The 12,051-nt window shown below is 41.3% G+C and overlaps 1 protein-coding gene across 1 annotated transcript in view; it reads left to right on the forward strand.

The window, feature by feature from the left end:
* The first annotated feature begins 5,916 nt into the window (after positions 1-5,916).
* The window catches only part of LOC126163188 (uncharacterized), a 54,546-nt gene continuing 48,411 nt past the window's right edge, over positions 5,917-12,051 (forward strand). The window contains exon 1 of the mRNA XM_049920141.1: positions 5,917-6,013. The gene's annotated coding sequence lies outside the window, so the exon portion shown is untranslated. The remainder of the gene's footprint in view (positions 6,014-12,051) is intronic.

Here is a 12,051-nt window from a genome sequence, read left to right on the forward strand (position 1 = left end):
AGCAGCGATAGAAATACACCGTTTGTTGCAATATGCTCGGGACAACAGTACATTTTCAGGCAGACAAACTTTCGAAATTACAGTAGTTACAATTTTCAACAACAGATGGCGCTGCGGTCTGGGAAACTCTATACTACGATATTTTCCACATATCCACCATGCGTAGCAATAATATGGCGTAGTCTCTGAATGAAATTACCCGAAACCTTTGACAACGTGTCTGGCGGAATGGCTTCACATGCAGATGAGATGTACTGCTTCAGCTGTTCAATTGTTTCTGGATTCTGGCGGTACACCTGGTCTTTCAAGTGTCCCCACAGAAAGAAGTCACAGGGGTTCATGTCTGGCGAATAGGGAGGCCAATCCACGCCGCCTCCTGTATGTTTCGGATAGCCCAAAGCAATCACACGATCATCGAAATATTCATTCAGGAAATTAAAGACGTCGGCCGTGCGATGTGGCCGGGCACCATCTTGCATAAACCACGAGGTGTTCGCAGTGTCGTCTAAGGCAGTTTGTACCGCCACAAAAAAAAAAATGTCCAGATAGCGTGATGCAGTAATCGTTTCGGATCTGAAAAATGGGCCAATGATTCCTTTGGAAGAAATGGCGGCCCAGACCAGTACTTTTTGAGGATGCAGGGACGATGGGACTGCAACATGGGGCTTTTCGGTTCCCCATATGCTCCAGTTCTGTTTATTGACGAAGCCGTCCACGTAAAAATAAGCTTCGTCAGTAAACCAAATGCTGCCCACATGCATATCGCCGTCATCAATCCTGTGCACTATATCGTTAGCGAATGTCTCTCGTGCAGCAATGGTAGCGGCGCTGAGGGGTTGCCGCGTTTGAATTTTGTACGGATAGAGGTGTAAACTCTGGCGCATGAGACGATACGTGGACGTTGGCGTCATTTGGACCGCAGCTGCAACATGGCGAACGGAAACCCGAGGCCGCTGTCGGATCACCTGCTGCACTAGCTGCGCGTTGCCCTCTGCGGTTGCCGTACGCGGTCGCCCTACCTTTCCAGCACGTTCATCCGTCACGTTCCCAGTCCGTTGAAATTTTTCAAACAGATCCTTTATTGTATCCCTTTTCGGTCCTTTGGTTACATTAAACCTCCGTCGAAAACTTCGTCTTGTTGCAACAACACTGTGTTCTAGGTGGTGGAATTCCAACACCAGAAAAATCCTCTGTTCTAAGGAATAAACCATGTTGTCTATAGCACACTTGCACGTTGTGAACAGCACACGCTTACAGCAGAAAGACGACGTACAGGATGGCGCACCCACAGACTGCGTTGTCTTCTATATCTTTCACATCACTTGCAGCGCCATCTGTTGTTGAAAATTGTAACTACTGTAATTTCGAAAGTTTGTCCGCCTGAAAATGTACTGTTGTCCCAAGCATATTGCAACAAACGGTGTATTTCTATCGCTGCTCGTTTAGTTTTTATTGTCGTTTCAAATATACCGGTCATTTTTGAAACACCCTGTAAATACAGCATACGTCATAAGATAAATACAAAGATATTTGACAAAACAAGTATAAAGCTGTGTCAGAAGCATGGAAGGTGACGGTGTAGTTACATTACAACTAGAATGGGGGCATAGCTGTAACTAACGAAAATGAAATGGAGTGGAGCGGGACGTAGAACCAGTTGAATAAATAATTGTCGAAAGAAGTTCTGTACTGGATTGCGTGAGGGTACTGATATAGATCGTGTACTTGACCGATCGAATCTACCCTCACGCATCTTTGCTACAGAGCAGTGGCATCGCTGGTGGGGATGCCCTGTAGTTCTAGAAAGCACCGTCTCGTGCAACGGAGCGAATTGCGCCAGAGCCGTCAAGCGAGTAAATGGCGTATGAATGTGAGAAAAGCGGTCGTAGTTAAAGAGATAATTTTGAAGCTCAGGATTAATTTCGTATCTGTAGCACTGTTATACAATTGAAACGCCTCCGTACTGTAACGAATCGACAATGGTAAACTCATTTAAACTGGTGGTGAATGAGTGGCTGTAACTGGAGAGTGAATGCGACCAGATCAAGTACGGGCGTGATACTTGAAATTAAAGTAAAGTCGTACAGGAGTGTTCACCTATTGCAAACCTCTTCATTGTTATCAGAATGTTTAGCAAGGGACTGAGTTACATATCAGTGTGAGAGAACAGACACGGCATGCGTCGTATTCACACGAGCAGAACTTAAGGTAACGGCGCATATGCATTGGGAATAAGTTCGCCCTCCAACACTGGCTACTTACGAATGTCCGCCGCCTAATATTCCAGTCAGTCGCAGTATAATAAGTAATAATCAAGGATAAATCAACAAATAATACGGAGTGGTGCCTTAAAATTGTAAGAGATAACGAAAGAGGGACACGGTTACCGATTTGAAAGTGGCTGCCGTTAGAAACCCTTGAGGATCAGTAATGTTGCGTAGCGTTAAAGATCAAAAAGCGTGGAAAAGTCTGGAAGAGGTCGTTATCTTGCAGTAGGTGTCAAGAGACCATTGACGATGAAAATGAACCACGGTCATATAACCGTGTGCCTCTTTCCAAACGCCACTGAATGGCCTCAAAAATGATATCGTTTCATTAAAGAAAACATAGTTCATGTTAAGTGTTAACAATACAGTGAAAAAATCTCTTTTTCATAGCATCAGTTGATCAAAATCTTGGAACGATAACTTTCATCTTTTTCTAACTTTTAATAGTTTCACACTCTGTAGGACCCAATAAACGTATAATTATGAGACTAATTTTGTCTTGTGTAACTAAACGAGGAGCTCCTGAGACGGAGATGCGTCATTCAGCATCTATACATTGATATGCTATAATGCTCTGTATTTATGGTACGGTGGAACTCCTTAGCCTCTATTTTTTCCTCGTTGCGACGGACATAGGAAAAGAGGAATGATGAATTGTGCAGGAAGCAGCAAGACAGAGAGGGAGAACGTAAGCAAGATTACTTGTAGCACGTGCTAAAAATTCGAAAGAAGCGATTGTGATTTTTAATGCTGTGTAAGCCCTCCCTTTTCACAAGTTGCAATAGGCAGCTGGCAAGGCTCTGTCACGGTAGTAGTCGCGGACAATAGAACAGAACTGTTTTTATTTTGTTACTGAACAGGAAAGCTCTTTGTAAAGTTTCAGCTGCTGTATTTTAATGATACTGGCAGAAGAAGGAGGAATAGGTGGGACTGTAACAGGTTTCCCGTCTCAACTCGAGTCCTCAATTTACGTATCGCTCTGTAAGCACCACAGCGGTCACAATAAGTCAGATGTGTTTGTGTTTGCTGTTAGAGTAGGTCAGATTATCTTTGTGGTGTGGAAGTGCGTTTACGGAGTTAGTAACTGTTTCACTCTGAACAATGAGAAAGGTAGTGACTGTGAAACTGCTGGTGGAGTGTTTTGGTATTGCAGAAGACGTACCTGAAGGAGAAGAGTTTATTATTTACGAACAGGTAAAGCAATAGTTGACAGATGAGGATGCTGTAAAAGCAGAGGTTACTAGAGTTTTAATAGCCGGCCGCTGTGACCGAGCAGTTAAAGGCGCTTCAGTCCAGAACCACGCTGCTGCTACGGTTGCAGGTTCGAATCGTGCCTCCGGCATGGATGTGTGTCATGTCCTTAGATTAGTTAGTTTTAGGTAGTTCTAAGTTCTAGGGAACTGATGACCACAGATGTTAAGTCCCATCGTGCTTAGAGCCATTTGAACCATTTGATAAACGAGTTCAACAAAAGGAATGATTGTGAAGCTGTAATAATTATTTTTACGGAAGATATACAAAAGTTTGTAAATACTTGGAAAAGCTGCTAACAAATGTCGCTGTGGAGCTCGTGTAGTATAAGGGTGCGTAATTAAACTCGTCCTCCGTAAGCGGGCTCTGCAGTCAGGTCACAGTCTTTTCCAAACGTCCACCACTTACAGTACATTTGAACCATTTATTTTTAAATAGATGAAGAGGCATCAGATGAAGGAAATGGTAGTGCCACGACAGTGAGTTATGAAGCAGTGTCACCAGTGGCGGATTTCCAGGGAGGTAGCGGTTAATCTTATCAGCCATCACCTCCAAGAAAACGAACGAAGTTTCCAGAAGGACATCTGCCTCATACGTGCAATATTTGGGCAAGCAACCAAGGAAAAGGATGGGAATGTTGGGTCTCCCCGTCTGTGCAGTCCTGAATTACCAAATGATACGACGCTACACCTGAAGAATACAACGTTGTTAACGCAAGAAAGCAAAATAAAAGCAAGCCTGTGTTACGAATCTTTGAAAACAGGCTGGAACAACGTCATTCAGCAAACCCAAAAATTCAGCAGGATATGATTGATACATTGTGAATTACCTTAACAATTTATAGCAAAAAGACAGGAAAAGCAAATAATACATGCCCGCACAATGAGCCTTTGGGCATTGAAGATGAATAAGAGAATTGCCCCTCGCAATTCACTGCAGTTCAAAGCCAGCGGTTTGAGGCACCATGTCACGGATTGCACGACCCCTCCCGCCGGAGTTCTTAGCATAAGTTAGTTTAAGTAGTGTGTAAGACTACACACCGATGAACTCAGCAGTTTGGTCCCTTAGGAATTCGCACATATTTGAACATTTTCGAGCAGTTCAAAGCGTAGGTAAGAAAATTTAATTGTAAGAGTAACAATGTCTGTCACAAAATAACCAACAAAGTTAGCGAGCTGTTGGTTGAAGGGGATGCCGATATTCAGCTAATCGCTTATCAGTTCCTAGAGAAATCAAGCCAGTCATTGAGGAAAAACATCTGTCACCAGATCCAATAATTAATGCTGACCAATCAAGATTTGATAACGAGCTACGATCTGGACGGGTTCTCGCAGTAAAGGGAAGTAAGCATGTCTTTGGTGCGGCTGGATCCACAGCGGCAATCACACACTCATACATGATGTATGGTGCGCTGCTGCCTTATTTGTATGTCATTGCAGCGGAGCCCACCGGCTGTTTTCCTGCAGATATGGATATAAATTTACCGAACAGTAAGGCATTTGCTAGCACATTTGCTAATATGACGAAGAGAGATTTAAAAATCTTCTCAGAACGAGTATTGTGGCCAGACATACAAGAAACATCTAAAGCCTTTGTTTTGGTTGACTTCTGGTTAGCTGATTCCGGCAAAGTGTACAGGTATTGTGCAATCTGCCGACGTTTACAACTTTCATCCATACAAAAACTTCGTGATATTTATCATAGATATAATTATGGTATCTTCAGAGAATGACATTAACATACGGCGCAGAACACTTCTTACGCCTTCAGTCGTTTGTGTATTTCCAGTTCCCGGCGACAAGATTTTCCAACTTCATCAGATTTGCAGTTTTTTCAATGCGTATACACCAAAGAGATTCCTGTTTCAACACCCTTGGAGTACTTCTTCGAAGAGCGATTAACGGAACTGTGTTTCCATGAGAAATTTGAGCAACCTGCTTTCATCAAAAGTGCACACCGCGAGAACTGTCTATGCATTGGCCACGCTGTTATAGCTGACTTGCACATTTCCTGCTTCCAATAGTGTAGTTAAGTAAGTAAACTCTCTTATAGAATGTTTCATGCAATATTATTGACTGTCTCAAATAATCCATTTGTGCAATAGATCATTCATACTTACAATATTCTCTTCGTAACTTTGACGATTGATTTCTCTGTTGCAATAGTCCATAGCAGCCACAATTTTTATGATGTACGTACATTGGGTTGATCTATAAGCAGCGCTATGTATGAATACAATTTGTGCGGCAACGTTTCCCTGACCTTGCCTCGTGAGTCAGCAGCTGCTGTGCACTCAATTGCTGGCGCGCTGAGACTCTGCCCCACCAATGACCTGTGATTACCGCAAGGACGTTGGTTAGCGCGGCAGGGGGCACAGGGGGGCAGGGGGGCAGGGGGGCAGGGGGGCAGTGTGTCCCCCGGCCTCACACAGGCTGCCGGCTCTGCGGCGACAGGTGCCTCTGGCTACTGCGCCACCCGAATCATCTGTAACAGAGGTGAGTTACTTGAAGTCATTCAGTCACTGTTAAGAGGGCTTTATACCTAACTATATACGACACGCGCTTTGAAGTTTCCATCTCACATTCCTGTTCTTTAAGGGGGACATATGCGAAGTTGCAATACTCTGAAAAAAAAAATCCTTATAAAGTCCAAGGCTTTAAAGACAATATAACTAAATCTGGCACAGTTGTTAAAGAATGTTTTTGGGTTCACACATACTTTTCCATGCTTATTGAAGTTACACGTTTTTAATTACAAACAACTGAAATTTTTTCTACAAGATGAGAACAAACGTTCCTTTTTCGAAAAATCTATTAGAACGAATTTAATGTATTTTTGTACAAAGTTTGATATGTCATCATTACAAATATCTGTGGAACATAGTATTGATATCTTCTTTTGCTAGATTTTCACAGATCTCCACATTTCTGTGAAAAAATATACCAAATCTTAGGGCTTTTCTCTTACGCAAATGCCTTACTATTGTAGTACATGAAAATTCTTTTCACAGAACGTTTCACTGTAGTATTGACTAACTTCATGTCAAATTTTAAGTACTGTAATGTCAGTGATTTGTGAGGCAAAGGTACATAAAGTTTCCAAAATGTAAGTTACATGAAACGTGAATCAAAGATTTGTCCATGTTTGGATTAGGCCTCATTTTATCTAGTACAAACCATATGCTTTCTCATCTTCATCCTCCAGCAGCCATTTCTTTGCTTGTACTCTTAGGTTAACCTAATTTCAAACAGAGCAACAATAATGACAGCTGCATCAATTTCCTTCAATATCGATAGCGTGAAAGCTCGTGGATCAAATCCTAGCCTATTTAGATTTCGTAACCTGTCAAAATTAGCACAGTCAAAAACTAAACACACATCATACACTGCAACTTCACCATCGGTTGTGGAAACAAATGTTGACTTGGGGCATGGTTTTCCCGTCAGACAGTTGTAATTTTCATTAGGATTTTCAGCTTCTCTATGCTCACACGTTTGTAGAAGTTCTGCATCTGCTAAACACCGAAATATTCCCCATACTAGAAGAAAACACCGCAGGAATAAATAATATGACGAAATACAGAACAACAAAGGGGCGTGGCCCCGTGCAAGGTTTCTTTGATTATTATTTCTGTCATACTTAGAAATTCAATACGAACGTAATATTCAAAATATTAAATTTCAGTATCACGTAATAAATGAAGACCCAATAAAATATTTTTCACAGTTTTGGTTGCTTTCACGTACGTCCCACCTTAACGAGATGTTGTTAGCCATGACGAGTGTGCCAAGCTTCATTACCACCTCTACAAGTGATACGGGGGAAAGACATCACTTCGTAGCTTTTTTCTTACTCTGCTTGATGCTGAGAAATAACAGACATCAAGTGTAAACGTAAGTGCGTTATTCTCATCTCTATATGGGCCTCTTGAAATATTGGTATTGCATAGTACAAATAAATAAACTCGAACATTTATCGGCCATATAGGTGTTTGCTTCGCATTCGCCGGTTGGAAGTAATCCAAAGTTAGTAAAGAATTGTAAGAAATCATATCCGTCACTTTCAAGAACTGAGAATCTGGTGGTGAGATGAATCATATACCTCCTGAAGATCGTTAACGCGAAGGACATCCCAAAAATAAAACCACAGGCGAAAGCGTCGATAGAGGGCTTCATAGTCTAGTAGTTTATTAGCGGATAAAGGTGTATAAAGTAGTGTGCTCGGCAGGTAAGTGTCTGATACATCTGACATGGAGAAGTAAGGTATAGAAAGCACTGTGCAAAGTGGGTGTTGCATTTGTTAAACGCTGAGCAAAAGCAAATGGTGCATTTGCTACATAATGAGCAAATGCAAATGCCAAATAACTTTTTCAGAAATGTTACAGTTTCTTTTCTAGAGACCAGATGCTTATATTCACCAATTTTTGCTGTCTGTTGGACATGGATTCAACAATTAATGCCAAAAACGAAACACCGTTCAAAACAATATATGGAAGCCTCCGACATTGCACCACAAGATGATGATGATTTCATGTACTGGGAAGATTCTCGGCAGTGTTTCCTTGCATGCAGAAAATATTATCTGCTTTTGACTGCCTAACAAAAAGTGAACCGCTAACAGGTGAACACTGTGAAAGTATTTTGGATGAAAAACAGCGTTACAAGAAACTTGGCTTTGTAAAATAACGAAAAGTCATATTTCTTCAAGCTCCGTCTGACTCCCACCTACACTCACATTTAAATAAATTTCTAAGCCGACAAATGTTTGAGTGCTATGAAAATTTTACACAGGAAGGCGATTTTGAACTGCCCATTTACGTTCAAAAGTAACAATTTGTAATTATACCTTCACACAATGTATCTGCACAACACAAAAAAGTCTGAAGGTTATATATGCTGCGAAAAACGAAAAAATGTTCGTATCTCAGGTATTGTATTTCACTTTATGTTATACACGATTTCGACATACTGCCACTCTCCCTCACATGATATTTCCAAGTTACGTTGCTCTGTAATAATACCAAAATCGGAGTAACGTTTTTTTCTTGGTATTATTCAGTCTTTTTAATGTATAATTTAGGTTCAAAAACTGCCATGTAGCCGCATCATTGTATTATACCTTAGCTCTGGGAATACAACAAAACTGTTAAGTATCATTCATTCCTACTGAGTGCAACCTGTTGTTTGTGGCTACAACATTTTTAATGACATCGAAGTCATTAGAGATGGAGCACAAGTTCGGATTGTTTCAAGGACGGGGAAGTAAAATCGACCACACTCATTCAAATCAACCATCCTGACATTTAGTTGGAGCGTTTTAGGAAAATCATAAAAATGTAAACAAGGCTAGCGAGAAATCGAATTTCAGCCGTTGTCCTGCCGAATGTAAGTCCTCTGTGCTAATTATTACGCCACTCAGCTCGGTTTTGTTGCTCGTGTCCTACCGTATATCTGCCCATCTGTGGCCAGGTTCCTTGCCTCACATCTGTTCCTCGTCTTACTCCTTTTATGCTTTCATAACTAGGAAGAGTTCTCAAATATCCCGCATTTTTCACATATTGTTTCCTTGTAGATATATTCAGTGAAATACAAACTTACATGTCTGACCTTGGACATTTTTCGAAGTAATATTTGCACAAGATTGTAGAGTTCTTCGTTCCGGGTTTACAGTGCTACAGTTCTTTCGAGCTGAATGTGGAATATACCATAGTCTTCTTGAAGCATAGATCTGTACTCCTCCATAGTAGTTAGGCTGCACCAGTTCTGGCGAAGAATACATTGTTGCCAGATTTCTGATGATGTCGCCAGTAGTGTCATTCATTGCTAGGCGAATTGTCCTACGCAGAAAATGGTGGGAAATTCAGAAACAATCCATTTGTACTGCAGGATTTTCCCTCTACTTCCATGACATCACTATGGGAGTAGGCCACTTGTGATAAGTATAGAATCCAAGATGGCCCATTGATTTTCCGCCCTAACACCACACAAACTGCTTCTCATATGTTAAAGACTAATCCCTCTCATGTCACACTACATTTGGAATTCACTTGTCCTAGGCCCATCAGGGAAAATATAAGAGTCTTTTTGTCTTTATTTTAAACAAATACTAGACCAGACAGCCCCTTTTCTGTAGTCGCAAAGTTCACAATAAGCCATAGAGTAACTCGCCAGGCAGCATTTCACCAGAGACCAACGCAAAGCCACTGTCGCCACCACTGCTACCTCCCACTTGTGCTAGCATAGAGCTGGGAGTGCTGCAGCCACCAGCCATTAGCCGAGGTAGGGCTGGGCAGCCAGCCAACCACCTCACCTGTGGTGCCAATGACTAATTTCACAGAGATAGCGCTATGTCCACTAGTCTGTCTGTCATTTTAGTGTAGATGTTGACATTTCAACACATTCAATGAAGTGTAAATACATCCCTTCTTATAGAAAGAGCATGTGCAGTGCAGCTATACTCGTGCCTGCCCAATAAAATTTGAACACCTGCCTACTGTAAAAAACTGAAGTGTAATGCATCTCTTCTTGTAGGAAAGATGTCGGGCTGGTCACATTTAATGAAGCAGAATTTTCTTCAGGTTGGTGTTATATGTTTTTACCCCTCAAGCTGGACCAGTTCTTACACTTTACTTGTTGTGTAGGGCTGGAGAGATCTGTTCGCCATTCAAAAAGTTCCCAAGAGCCACACAACTGACCTGAACACCACAGACAACACATTATTAAATAACATACTCCACTTACCCTCACTTTAAAAAATGTGTAACTCGTATGTGCTGTTTAAACATTAATGACATGTGGTGTAGGATGGGGTGCAAGCATTTATTTACGAGCTTTAAATGAAAATAGGACACACCCATGAACAGCCTGCACCTCACAGGTGGGTAAGCTACATTTAGACCACACAGCAGCGTATCACACCATACCACACCCAGTCATCCACTCACCAGTCCACAAAAGATGCCTAACTCTCTACTGCTTGCTCAATGGAAGCCACAGATGTACTGTTAGTTGGAATGCCACATCATAACTTTTGGAATTTAGACAGATAGATGTGTCCTGTCATCTTCTGTGGGCTTTCCATACCATCTGCATGTGGTGCCCATGTGTATTCCACAGCTAGCATAATGTGACATACTCTCCCACTGCTATCCCCATCAAACTCAATGATTGAAAACTTCAGTGAGAAATGGTAAATGCATATATTCTGATCTAATTTCTAAATTGTTTTAATGATTGCCACCACACCTATATCTAGCTGAATCAAGACAGTACATTAAACTGCCCTCACACAATTCTCAAAAACAATCAGATTGGAGTTGCAACTATGTATACACTAAGAACTGCTCTATTGTTCTATATGTCAACATAATGAGTGGTGTAAGAAACTCAACCCTACAGTGTCAGTAGACTGCTGTTAAAGAAGTGCAAGTATCTTTACTGTTTTCGATAGATTTCTGCAGTATACAATAATGACAGATTTTGTGATTTATCAGTCTCAGTTCAGGTGCCATACAGCTCAAAGTATCCTGAAAGTATCAATCATACAAATGAAAAGTAGTTATGAGTTCTATCTAAAATCATGAGGAAACGTATCAAGTGCTGTGTATCTCAACAGTTAGACCACAGTGCTAAAAACAGTCCAGCGAGATGGTAGCACACACTGGCTGACAGACACAACACTCATAGCTCACTCATCTGATGATATATCAGTAGCTACCCCACTGTTGAATATACCAATGTCAGCTATGGGAATAAAAACTCATCAAAAAACATGTATAACTTCATCATAATCATGAATAACTATGCAGTTAAACATTAACATCTCTTGTGTCAAATAAACTCAGTACTCACACCCAATTGGCCACATATGCACATCCTCTTCCACAGATACTACATTAATGAAATATTCCATGCTCCCAAACACATCAGCAGCAGACAGCCAATACAGTCTACCACCAGTGGTGGCCTCTGTATAACAGCTAATAGAATGCTTCATTTTGTAATACAGTGCAAAGACTGAATAAACCAACCATGTAGATAGTGGACAATATGTCATCAAGGATAAGGCAGAGATGCATTGCTATGACCATTACTGCTATGCATCCCAAACCTTTTAGACATAGCGTTCCTTATAAGGGAAGCAAAGCAGACCAGTTGTTTCACATCTCATTAGCAGCCATCTGCCATACATTTGGAACAACGCAGTAGTCTAAGTCGGTGGTAAAATCGGAAAGCCTTATGTACCCCAAACGTTACTCTTGTCTTTAGCTAATGTAAACACCAAAAGGACATAAAAAAGTTCCTCTGATGCTGCTGACTAAGTTCGCAGAATTTTCACATGGAATAAGAAAGTGTTAGTGCCACAACTGAGTCACCTTTCATACTGTATATATTGATCCTGAGGTGACGAATGAAAATTTGTGCCAAGGCTGAGAGTCGAAAACAGTTTCCCGCTCACTAGGCAGATGCACCGACCACTTCGCCACCCAGGCACAGTGAGTTTGCAAAACTGCACGAACTACACTATCATACCT

The sequence above is a fragment of the Schistocerca cancellata genome, chromosome 2 (assembly GCF_023864275.1).
Source record: "Schistocerca cancellata isolate TAMUIC-IGC-003103 chromosome 2, iqSchCanc2.1, whole genome shotgun sequence".
Lineage (NCBI taxonomy): Eukaryota > Metazoa > Arthropoda > Insecta > Orthoptera > Acrididae > Schistocerca > Schistocerca cancellata.